Source organism: Lepidochelys kempii, unplaced genomic scaffold, assembly GCF_965140265.1.
Source record: "Lepidochelys kempii isolate rLepKem1 unplaced genomic scaffold, rLepKem1.hap2 scaffold_37, whole genome shotgun sequence".
Lineage (NCBI taxonomy): Eukaryota > Metazoa > Chordata > Testudines > Cheloniidae > Lepidochelys > Lepidochelys kempii.
Window position 1 is genome coordinate 90,213 of NW_027333638.1, and position 12,217 is coordinate 102,429.

Below are 12,217 nucleotides of genomic sequence, written 5' to 3' on the forward strand. Positions count from 1 at the left end.
AAATCTCCACTCAGAAATGGTGAACAACAGCAGAACCCAAAGTAACTGAAGGAAGGGCAGATGATCACAGTTAGTTCATTGTTTAAGTCAATATTGTCTCAGATGTTCTGGGGAGAGAATTCCACGGTAAGTGATTTTGCATCTTTGCAGGACATCACACCCCCTGGGGAGAAGCTCCTCAAAGAAAATGTGGCCCCAGGAGTGTCAGAGAAGGGAATCATTGTTTCCCTTACGAGGTGGGTGAGGGAAACCTGCAGGGACTTAGATTCCTCCAGAGTCTGATGAAACCACTGGTGGGGAAAGTCTGGGGAAGCTGACTAGGACAAGGAGAGGTAAAAAGGGCTTGCAGCTCTTGTGCAATCCCCATGCTCCCAGCAGAAGGGTCCAGGGGGTTCAGCACTTTGGCTGCTTGTTGAGGACACAGAATTCAGAAGATGGCAAAACTCAGAGCCCTGTTACATGGAGTCAGAATGCAATCAGCTCACACCGAGGGAGAGCAAACTCCCTCCCTTGCTCTCTATGCCAAAGTTCCTATCAGCTCAATGTCCTTCCCAGAAGAAGGCCCACGTTGGCTGCTGAGAGGGTTGCAATGGGGTGAATGAAGGCAGAGGAGGATTGTTCCTCCTGGGTTTTCTTTGTGTTGCTCTGTGATCCCAGTGGAGGAAACTGACGCAGCATTTGAGTTTGTTTCAGTGGCTTGGGTTGGGCTCAGGTTGTGACCCTGAGCACAGGGGTTCCTGCCCGCTCTGCTCTTAGCCACTCAGGGAATGGACAAAGAAGGTTTCAGAAATTGGACAGAAAATAGCCTAAAAGTGTAGCACAGCTGAGAAGAACAGCATTATCCTCCTCTCCCTGGTGGTCTAGTGGTTAGGATTTGGCACTCTCACTGCCACGACCTGGGTTCAATTCCCAGTCAGGGAAAAGTGACTTTACAGCAAAACACCTTAATTTATTCTTCATTTGCAATTTTAACAAATTGATGGTTTTTCCCTGATTCCCCCATCTTCTACGAGATGTTGGCGAGGGCTTTGGAGACCATATCAAAATCAAAGCTTCCCACTGACTAGGAGCAGAATGTGGGCATGTTTCCACTGTGCATCTAGATGTCCACAAATAGACAGGTGCAAATTAGTCACAAAGAGCTCAGATAAGATTTAGGGGATGACAATCTCACTCCCTAAATACCTACATGGGGAACAATACTTACGAACAGGCTCTTCAATCTAACAGACAAATGTATAATGTGAGCCAATGGCTGGAAGTGAAGCTAGACACATTCAGATTGGAAATAAGGCGTGCTTTCTGACAGGGAAGGGAATTAACCATTGAAAATCTTACCCAGAGTCCTGGTGGAGTCTCCATTCCTGGAAATTTTCAAATCAAAATTGGATCTATTTTTTTTTAAACAGATCTGTTCTAGTTGGAAAGGAATTCTTCGGGCGCAGGTTTCGGGCCCGTGCTAGACAGGAGATCAGACTGGGTGTTTACGAAGACCCCTTGTGGTTTTAAAATATGGGAAACAAACCCTTAAATGACAAACGCTTTATTCTGTGAACCAAAAAGAAGTGCTTCCCCTGGCTCTTTTTCTCATTTTGTAAACAAGGGCTTGGAATTTCAACTCTCAGTGAAGCTTTGCCTTTAAACTGAATTAGGTGAATTTTCCAGCTCTTGGTCCTCTGAGTCTAAGGAAGAATCCCTGAAAAGCAGGTGAGGTTTCAGTTCAGAATTTCATAGATTAATTTGATGCCATCCAAGAGTAAACACTTCGGTAGGGAACAAGTGAGAATTTGTTGACCGAGAAAAATTCCTGGTGAAAATTAGCAAAGCTGTGGATATTTTTAAACATTCCAGTGAATTTACACATGAAGATACAAACAGAGAGAGAAACACAGAGAGAGAAAGAGAAAATCACACACTGCACAGGCCCATGCAGGCATTAAGAAAAATCAGACCCACACACAAATCCACACAGCACACAGAGAATCATAGAAAAAACAGATTCAGAGCAGGCTGCACATCGGGGACAGGAGGACGGTGAAGAAATTTGGCATCATGTGACCTCCAGAAGAAGAATGGGGAGCGTCCAGGTACCAGCAGGGCAGATACAGGGCAGATACCGTTTTCATGTTCTCTCCACAGGTACTAATGCGGAGAGTGGACCAGAGGATACGTCTGAGGGAAGGGAGCAGAAGGAGACTGCGCCAATTGGAAGGCATAAGATGCACTGTGCTAGGGTTGGGGGTTCCACGACCACCGCTCCCAAGAGGAGGCAGCAGGCAGTGGTGGTCAGGGACTCTCTGCTCAGGAGGACTGAGTCATCTATCTGCCATCCCAACCGGGAAAACCAAGAAGTCTGCTGCTTGCCAGGAGCTAAGATTCGCGATGTGACGGAGAGACTGCCGAGACTCATCAAGCCCTCGGATCGCTACCCCTTCCTGCTCCTCCACGTGGGCACCAATGATACTACCAAGAATGACCTTGAGCGGATCCCTGCGGACTTCGTGGCCCTGGGAAGAAGGATAAAGGAGTTTGAGGTGCAAGTGGTGTTCTCGTCCATCCTCCCCGTGGAAGGAAAAGGCCGGGGTAGGGACTGTCGAATCGTGGAAATCAATGAATGGCTACGCAGGTGGTGTCGGAGAGAAGGCTTTGGATTCTTTGACCATGGGATAGTGTTCCAAGAAGGAGGAGTACTAGGCAGAGACAGGCTCCACCTAACGAAGAGAGGGAAGAGCATCTTTGCAAGCAGGCTGGCTAACCTAGTGAGGAGGGCTTTAAACTAGGTTCACCAGGGGAAGGAGACCAAAGCCCTGAGGTAAGTGGGGAAGTGGGATACCAGGAGGAAGCACGAGCAGGAGTGCAGGAGAGAGGAGGGCTCCTGCCTCATCCTGAGAAAGAGGGGCGATCAGCGGGTTATCTCAAGTCCCTATACATAAATGCACGAAGCCTGGGAAACAAGCAGGGAGAACTTGTTGGTTCTAGACTATTCTCAGCGGTAGAAGAGGACAGGACAAGGAGTAATGGTCAAGTTGCAGTGGGGGAGGTTTAGGTTGGAAATTAGGAAAAACTTTTTCACTAGGAGGGTGGTGAAACACTGAAATGCGTTACCTAGGAAGGTGGTGGAATCGCCTTCCTTGGAAGTTTTTCAGGTCAGGCTTGAGAAAGCCCTGGCTGGGATGATTTAGTTGGGGATTGGTCCTCCTCTGGGCAGGGGGTTGGACTAGATACCTCCTGAGGTCCCTTCCAACCCCGATATCCTAGGATTCTATGATCATTTGGCCAACAACATGCAGCAAAGCACCCAACTCAGTTGCATGAATGCTCTATAAACCACTCCTCAGTTATGCAGAGACACCAGCATATCTCCCCAGCTCTCAGCCTTGCACCTCAGAAATGTACCATCTTACACGGCTCACGGCCTTCTCTTGAAAAGTGTAAGCTCATTAATTAGTTCGCCACTTCATCAAAAATAAAGGGGACATGCACCAGCCTTTGTCATGTGAGCAACTTTCCCAAGCACTTTGGACAAACTCAGGAGTAAGTATAAAATAGTAAAATAAGTTTATTAACTACAGAAAGTTAGATTTTAACTGAGTATAAGTGTTGGTCACAGAGGTCAAAAGTGGTTACAAAACAAACGAAAATAGACTCCCAGTCTAAACTCTAATTTGAATATACTAAGCAAAAATTGGGTCAAACAGCTTTTCTCACTCACTGGTTGCTCCAGGCAATGTTGAGTTCTTAATACACAGACTGAATTCCCTCTCAGCCTGGGACCAATCTCCGCAGTTCAAATTCTGAGTCTTCCAGACAATCTTCCAGGTGTTGAGATTGGGGAAGAGACAGGCCACGTGGGGGTGTCTGTGACTCTCATTCATATTTTTTCTCCAGCTGCTAGGTAGATTCTTGCCGTGATGCTGGGGTTAGTTAGGCCCCAATATGGAGCAGCAGTTTGCCTCCTGCACCTTGTGGTAGGCGTGTCACAGCTCCTTCACTTTGACCCCGCACGGCAGTGTGTCCCTGTCATGGCCCCTTTCTATCATGCATCACGAAAATTGCGTGCACACCTCGGGAGTTACACCGCAGAAAGCTGCTTTCCTGTGCAGAAACTTGCCCGTGTAGACAAGGCCGCAGAGGGCTTACATAAGAACACACGACAGGTCATAGACTGGGTCAGACCAATGGTCCATCAAGCCCAGTGTGAGCACATGTAGGGGGTCTCTCCTGTGTGCGTTCTCTGATGTGTGATTAGGGTAGAGCTCTGATTGAAGCTTTTTCCGCACTCAGAGAATATGTAGGGTCCCTCACCGGTGTGGATTCGCTGATGGGAGAGGAGGGATGAACTGTCAATGAAGTGTTTCCCACACTCAGGGCATCCGTAAGGTTTCTCACCCGTGTGGATTTTCCGATGTGTAATAAGGTGTGAGCTCTGCTTGAAGTGTTTCCCACACTCAGGGCATCCTGCCTGCGCCAGAGAGAAAGGAAATGTCAGAAGAATGGAAAAAGGGATGAAGGAACCAAAATGTGTACAGGACAGATCAAACCTATCAGGAGCTGATTTTCCCTTCAACCTTCCCCAGAGGAGAGAAAAAATGGGATCAGTTCTGGGTCCGTATCTCAGAAGAAATCTCAGGGGACAGCGAGATCGGGGAGGGACCTGCTGCCAGTTGTCAGTCAGGATAGGTGGGAAGCCATGAGTGACCTCTGCCTAACGATTCTACATCTGCAGGGAACAATCCTGAACTTGGAGAGCTCACAGGGTCTTTGTAGGGCATCCCAAATGTTTCCTGTATTCACCGACAGTTTTGGGGTTGGTTTAACCAATGCCTCACCTATGCAGGCAGCTCTCGGGAGCACTTTTTTCTTATAGCCATGAAGGTCTGGGACGCACGACTCCTCCCCTCGTTCCAGCTGCGAGATCACATCAGTTCTGGAAACTGGAAACCCTGCTCAAGGCAAAGAAAACAAGGGAGGTCAGTGGAATTTGTGGGATACTTGTCACAAAGAATATTCCATGCTTTTAAGCCCAGCTCACTTTTAAGTAGTAACGTCCCAAGGCTGGCTTCCTTGGCTCAAAGTGCCAGGAGATGATTATTATAAATCATATTCATTACCTTACTGCCTAAGGGCCAACTAACAGTGGGTCCTCATTTTGCTAGGCACAGTACAAACCGAGAAGCGTTGATGGCCCGTGTCCTGAAGAAGTTTCAATCTAAATAGACAAGGCAGACATAGAATGCGGGAAGGGGTAGAACCCACCAGCAGAGTGAACTCCGTGAAGGCAGAGTGGCAGATCTGATCAACACAGGCCTAGATCTTGAGACTATCGGATTTAATGTTACAACCAGGGCCGGTGTTTTCTGGAAATTGTCGCTAGGACTGCATTTTTCCCAAAATTACTCTTTGTTTCTGGAATCACCGTTAATATCCGGAATTGCTGATCAGAGGGTGGGTGGGGCATGCAGGGTCACAACCCCCCAGATTTCTCCCTGGAGACACCCGTCTCCTCCCCAGGGCACAGGCTGGCTGCAGTTGAGACTTGATGCCAATTTCTTCCCTCCTCATACAAGTCTGGGATCGGCAGTGGGACGCCAGGCTCTCTCATCATGCTGCAGAGAGGACGGCACTCACAGCTGCTCGCGGCCGTGTCCACAGCACCTCTCCCCTGCTCATCTGCCCTGCACACAGCTGGTTCATGCCCCATCTCTCCAGCGCACAGCTGGCTCTAGGCTCTCAATGCCCAGTATCTGAGCCCTACCGCCCCCACACAGCCGGCTCCTGTCCCCTCCCCCCAAGGCACTTTCAGGCTTTAAAGGATTAGATATTGCTCACGTTTGTCAATTACTCTCTTTTCATTGCCTGCAAACTCTTGCCCTAATTATGACTGTTATCTGTATATCTAAGCCAGCCCTTGAAAGCATGAATTCTTCACAGACTATAATGCCGAGATGCGCCACATGATACCAGGAAGGGCTGCGGGATGGGTTTCCTGTGCAAGCTGGTATCACTACAGGGTGATGAATGCCAGATGTCAAGGCTGGTTATGCAGAGCTCCACCTCTTGAAGCTTTACCCAACGCAGAAAGGGGAAGTGACGGATTTCCCCTCATTCAGGAGACTGAAGACGACAGACTTTTGGGGGATAAACAGCTGAGTTTGAGCTGACTGAGGGGGGTCTTTCTGGGCTACAAACTCAGAGGACCTGATAACCACCAGGAGGTAACCCTTTAAGAAAGGTTTTAATACACTTTGGAACCGATCAGGGATTCCCATGAGGACCGCTGAGGGAATGAAGGTAAACACACATTTGGATGCTCTTCTTGTTTTATAAGAACCGGAACAGGAAGGGCAGGGATCTCACTGAATGCAGGATCTCAGCAGTCCTAGATGTCAGGATAGCACCTAGTGCAGCCCATTGGAAAACATAATCCCAACTATACATATAAAATGATGGGGTCTACATTAGCTGTTTCCACTCAAGAGAGGGATCTTGGAGTCATTGTCGATAGTTCTCTGAAAACATCCACTCAGGGTGCAGAGGCAGTCAAAAAGCGAACAGGGTGTTGGGAATCATTAAGAAAGGGATAGATAATAAGACAGTACATTACTTGCCTCTATATAAATCCATGGTACGCCCACATCTTGAATATTGTGTGCAGACGTGGTTGGCCCATCTCAAAAAAGATACATTGCAATTGGAAAAGGTTCAGAAAAGGGCAAAAAAAAAACAGACTAGGAGTATGAAACAGCTTCTGTATGAGGAGAGATATGTAAGACTGGGACTTTTCAGCTTGGAAAAGAGACAAAGGGGGGATATGAGAGAGGTCTATAAAAGAATGTCTGCTGTGGAGAAAGTAAAGAAGGAAGTGTGATTTACTCCTTCTCAGAACACAAGGACGAGGAATCACCCAATCAAATTAATAGGCAGCAGGTTTATAAGAAACTAAAGGAAGTATTTCTTCACACAACGCACAGTCAACCTGGGGAACTCCTTGCCAGAGGACGTTGTGAAGGCCAAGATTATAATAGGGTTACCAAAAAAAAAAAAAAAAAAAACACCATGAGAAATCTATTGAGGACAGGTCCATGAATGGTTATTAGCCAGGATGGGCAGGGATGGTGTCCCTTACTTCTGTTTGTCAAAAGCTCTGAATGGGTGACAGGAGATGAACCACTTCATGATTCCCTGTTCTGTTCATTCCCTCTGGGACACCCGGTGCTGGTCACTGTCGGAAGACAGGACACTGGGCTAGATGGACCTTTGGTCTGTCCCAGTGTGGCTGTTCTTAAATACCAGGGAACCTAGTGAGTCCAGTGCAATGGGAGGGAGTAGGAAAATCCCTGGCTGTGGAGAACACTGGGAAATTAGAAACTATCATTCACAAGCAACAGACTCTAAATAGTCTAGAAAAGCAGAATGTGAAAAATAAGAATCGGGGTCATGTGACTTCAGGAATGAGGGACTCAAAAAAACAAGTCTAGAGAAGAGAGATTGTGGCTATTGCACATGGGGATGGGCGGAGCAACTCTCCAGGTCTCAAGGATTTTCACCAAAAACCGAGGCCATTGTCCCATGCATGGGGCAATCCGGAGCAGTGAGGAGTTGTGTCATCTGTAATCCTGGCTGAGTTTCAATGTTCTGCTGCTGGAGCTCCCTTGTCTGGATTCCCCCAGCCAGCATTCAAGGTCTGTGTGATCAGTAACCCTGGACCAGCCGCTCTGACCCCAGCAGCCTGCTTCTTACACCCCAAGCACTTTCTGGTCTGGGTGGAAAGGCTCAGGGTTTGAGAGAAGGCCAGGGGTAGGAAGCTTCGGCTCGTTATGCTGGACCTAACCCCCCGTTTTACTGGTGCAAACAGGAGAGATTTGACACTGTGCGATTCTGCTCCTGTGCTCTCTTCCCACAGCGTTCAGCAGCAGGGGAGGGTCTCTGGTCGTGTGTGTGTCACTGGCATGCTGAGGTGATGCTGGAACAGGACAGAGCAGAGGTGGCATTGTGGAGGTGGCGTGAACCTCATCTCTTCCGTTCCCCTTCCAAGAACCGAGGGGACAGGAACCCTTACCCAGCGAGGTCACAGTCTCATAGGTCTCCTGCATGACGGCTCTGTAGAGGGCTCTCTGAGCGGGGTCCAGCAGAGCCCACTCTTCCCTGGTGAAATACACAGCCACCTCCTCGAAGGTCACCGGCCCCTGAAAGAGCCAGAGCCCCACACTCAGGACCTGCTGCCCCACTCACAGCCCCACTATTCGTGGGGGAGAGGAGACAATCAAACGGAAACTCTGGGTGGACCGCAGCCAACAGAGTCCCACCCCCACCCCGCTCAGAGCACCCAGGAAACACCAGGGTGAGGGGGCGAAGAGACACCCCTCCTCTCTCCCAGCAGATCCATCACACACCTACTAGCCACAGACTGATACCGGAGATGCTGCCCCGAGCAGGGTCTAGGGAGAGATCTCTTGTAGGAAGCCCAACACCCTCCTCCTTGTGAGGAGCTGGATATGAGGCAGGAGAATCTCCCCTAAGCCTGACTGGTGGCTTCCCCCTTCATATTTAAAGGCACCCACTGGTTAGTTGGGTCAGGCTCCAGCACTAGGAGTCTGGTCCTTTTTCCCAGCCCCATCTACGTGCGTTATTTTCTGTTCACCAAATTGGAGCATTTCCACCTCCGAACCTCATGGGTCTGTTCCAAGAACCTAGGCCACTTATTAAACAACTCCCAGCAGGTCTGCCACCCCCTGGCCTCCTCCCTTTCTCCACCCTGTGCATTTCCTGCCCCGCTCCAACCTCCAAACCAGACGGTGCAAACCTTCCCCTCTCCCGTGTATTTGCTGTCCCTCTCCCTCCTGCAGGAACAGATCAGAACCCCCCACAATAATCCCTACCTGAGCTGGCTCCTCTGCAGCCATGTCGCTCCCTTGTCCCATGGGAGGACGGGATGAACTGGAACAAAACGTGAGCGTCGTTCTGCAGCCTGGCCGGGCGAGAAGGGCCGTTGTGGAGGTTTGGGAACGGGCATTAGTTCATTTCACATCACGCTTCCCCCAGGCTCTTTCCTTGCAGAGCGAGATCCGAGATTCTGCCGTGCTGAGAAAATGCTCAGTCTCTGGATTACAGCAGAGACCTGGCCCCTCCTGCCAGGCTAGGCCCACAGACACACTTTTAACCTCCTTTCTCCCTCCCGCATCCCAAAACAAAGTCTCTGAACGCAATCCTCGAAAAAAGCAGAACCAAAGGAGTCCCTTTCGAGGATTCCCTCTGACACTGACCCCACGACAACCACACCCCAGCAGGAGGGACATGGAGTCAGAAACTGGGTTTTCCTCTCTCTCATCCTCGTCTTGTCCACAGGAAAGTGATTCTCCCCAAAGTGCAGTAATACATCTGTCTGGGCAGATGAGAGAGCTGGAAATCTCTTTCAAAACTCTTTTATCCCACAGACCCTGTCAGTCTCTCTATCTCCTTTTCCCTGTGCCCTCTCCATGCCTGTCTGCTAGGAAACTCTCATTCCTGGGTTGTTTGCTCCTTCATGGCTGGATTTGCTCCTGCAAATGGCAGGAGAAATGGGGTGGGGGGCTGTTTGTGTAGAGTCATTTTATAGTCCCTCACTGCCTGCCAGGGATTTCCCCATTGCCTGCCTAGGACCCCCACCTGCCGTCCACCAGGATCTGCCAGGCCATTTGCCTGGGACCCCCTCCTCCTCCCAGCAGGACCCCCTGACGCTTTACAGGAGGACCCCTCACTCTGCGCCAGGGACCGCCCCACCACAGCTCTCTGCACTGGGCATGGCAATGGTCCCAGGAGCCAGCTGGGCAATCCCAGACAGAGCCCCTGGCACAGCACCAGGCAGCGTCTAATCCCCTGCCCCACCAGCCCAAGAGACCCCCACCCCCACTGGTCTGCAGCCAACAGGCCCCCAGCCATACCCACCTCCAGGACCCATAGCCTTAGGGCTGGGCACATCAGAACTACCCCCTGAAACCCCAAACCCTCCAGAATCCACCAACCTGACTAGGGCCCCCCCTGCCCAGCCACCCAGAGGCCTCCCACTACCACAATGCCCCTTCAGCTCCCGCTGCAATCTCCCCACACAGACACCTGCCCCCCCCAGCAACAGTGTTCCCTCACAGTGTCTGACAAGTGGATAGAAAGTTATCACCGCCCCCTGCTGGCCAGTCACACAGGCAGAGGGAGCCCGGGGGACGCCTCTTTAACAGGAGAAAGGAAGCCCTGGAGGGCCAAAATAACTAAAAAATTTCCATACTCTGTCACTAGCAAATAATGGCCACCGTGGATCCACCCCAGAGTTGGCTACAGCTTTGCACTGCGGGAAGCCCCCCCTCATGGAGACCCTTTGTCATGGGGTTTGGGATACTTCTGGACCCACGCTGCACTCAGAGGGACCTCCTCATCCCGTGCCAGCTGGAGAAAAGAAAAGGGTCCAGCCAACTCTCCTGTTACCAACTGGGATCCACCCATCCCCCAAACAGGGGGAGGCCCCTGGCTTTGATGGGTATTGAATATATGGCTAGTCTCTTTTATCAGCCAACATTTTTAACAGAGAGAAAGGAGGGAACAAATGATTCTCAAAGGAGAGGGAAAGATGATCATTGTTGCAGGGGGGTTAATTTCCCAACCAGGATGGAGAAGGACTCAGGGCGACGTTGTGGTTAAACTTGGATTTATGCTGGAAATGGCCCACCTTGATTATCATGCACATTGAAAGGGGAGTGGTCAGTTTGGATAAGCTATTACCAGCAGGAGAGTGAGTTTGTGGGGTGGCGGGAGGGGGGGGGGGGCAGAGGGTGAGAAAACCTGGATTTGTGCTGGAAGTGGCCCAACTTGATGATCACTTTGGATAAGCTATAACCAGCAGGAGAGTGGGGTGGGAGGGGGTATTGTTTCATGGTCTCTGTGTATAATGTCTTCTGAAGTTTCCATGGTATACATCCGATGAAGTGAGCTGTAGCTCACGAAAGCTCATGCTCAAATAAATTGGTTAGTCTCTAAGGTGCCACAAGTACCCCTAAACTTTTTTAGGTACAGAGGTACAGAGAAAACGTGTCACAAACTACACAACTGAGAACATGGGATAAACACAAGACCAGGGGGGATTTTATGTGGCTCTTAAATAACGAGCTGGAAAAGGGGGGACCGTTTGTCATATAAAATCCAGCCTGTCCAAAACATAAACAGAAAGTGATGGCCCCCGCACCCGCCCATGGCCCCCGTTCACCTGGGCAGCAGGGAGCCCTCTGAGGGGCTGACAGGAGGGGGCGGGGGGGGAGCTGGAGGGCTCCCTGGGGGAGGGGAGGGGGCGGCAGTGGGGGGTGGGCAGGTGGGGGGGCAGGTGGGGGCTGGGGGCAACGGTGCGGCAGTTGGGGGCATCAAGTGGGACTGGGAAGCCGGGATCGGGGGCAGCCCCATGGGGGACACGTCCCCTCCCTTCCCCGCCCGGGCAGAGACCCGGCGTCTCCTCCCACCCCCACGCCGGGGCAGCCAGGTTGGGGGATGGCTCCGGGCTCCAACTTCCCACCGACACCGGGACAAATCGCTGCGGATACAACGGCGGGGGGGAGGGAAATCCCGCCCCCCCCACGGGAGGGGAGTTTCAATGGACATGTGAGGAGGAGGGAGAGACGGGAGGGGGGGGGATCAGGAAAGACGAGAGAGCGGATCAATGGGGGGGTGGGGGGAGCTACCGAGAGGGAAAAGGGGAAAACTGGGGGGCATTTGTGCCCGTGGGGGGGGAGGGGATCCAATTAACTCCCCCGCCGCCCCCCACTTCCCCCCGGGAATTTCCTGGCTGCACAGAGACAGTTCAACCCCCACCCCCCGAAACTCCGGCTTCTCCCCCCAACACCCCCCAAGGGACCCCGCCCGCCGGGCCCCAGTCTCTGCCCCCCCCAATCCCAGTCGTGCCGGGGGCAGAGAGTCACTTTCCTGCCCCCCCGCCCCAGCGCTCCCCCCCCCGCGGGGTCTCCCACTCACCGGGTCGGGGGCGGGCAGAGCCAAGGGCTGGTCCCAGCTGGAGAAAGCCCCCCCCGGCCGGGCACGGGGGGGTTAATGACGGGCCCCCCCAGCACAGACCCCGGAGCGGAGCCGCAGCTGCTCCTCCGAGAGACCCGACACGAGGCAGCGCCTGGGGGCGGGGCCTGGAGCAGACAGGGGGCGGGGCAGCGCCTGGGGGCGGGGCCTGGAGCGGATCGGGGGCGGGGCAGCG

The 12,217-nt window shown here is 51.9% G+C and overlaps 1 protein-coding gene and 1 non-coding gene across 2 annotated transcripts in view; both read left to right on the plus strand.

Moving 5' to 3' along the window:
* Positions 1 to 12,217, plus strand: part of LOC140904589 (uncharacterized) — a 203,606-nt gene that overhangs the window by 47,671 nt on the left and 143,718 nt on the right. The gene's annotated exons all lie outside the window — the stretch shown is intronic.
* Positions 850 to 921, plus strand: TRNAE-CUC (transfer RNA glutamic acid (anticodon CUC)). Its single transcript has one exon. It is a non-coding gene; the product is annotated as a tRNA-Glu (tRNA).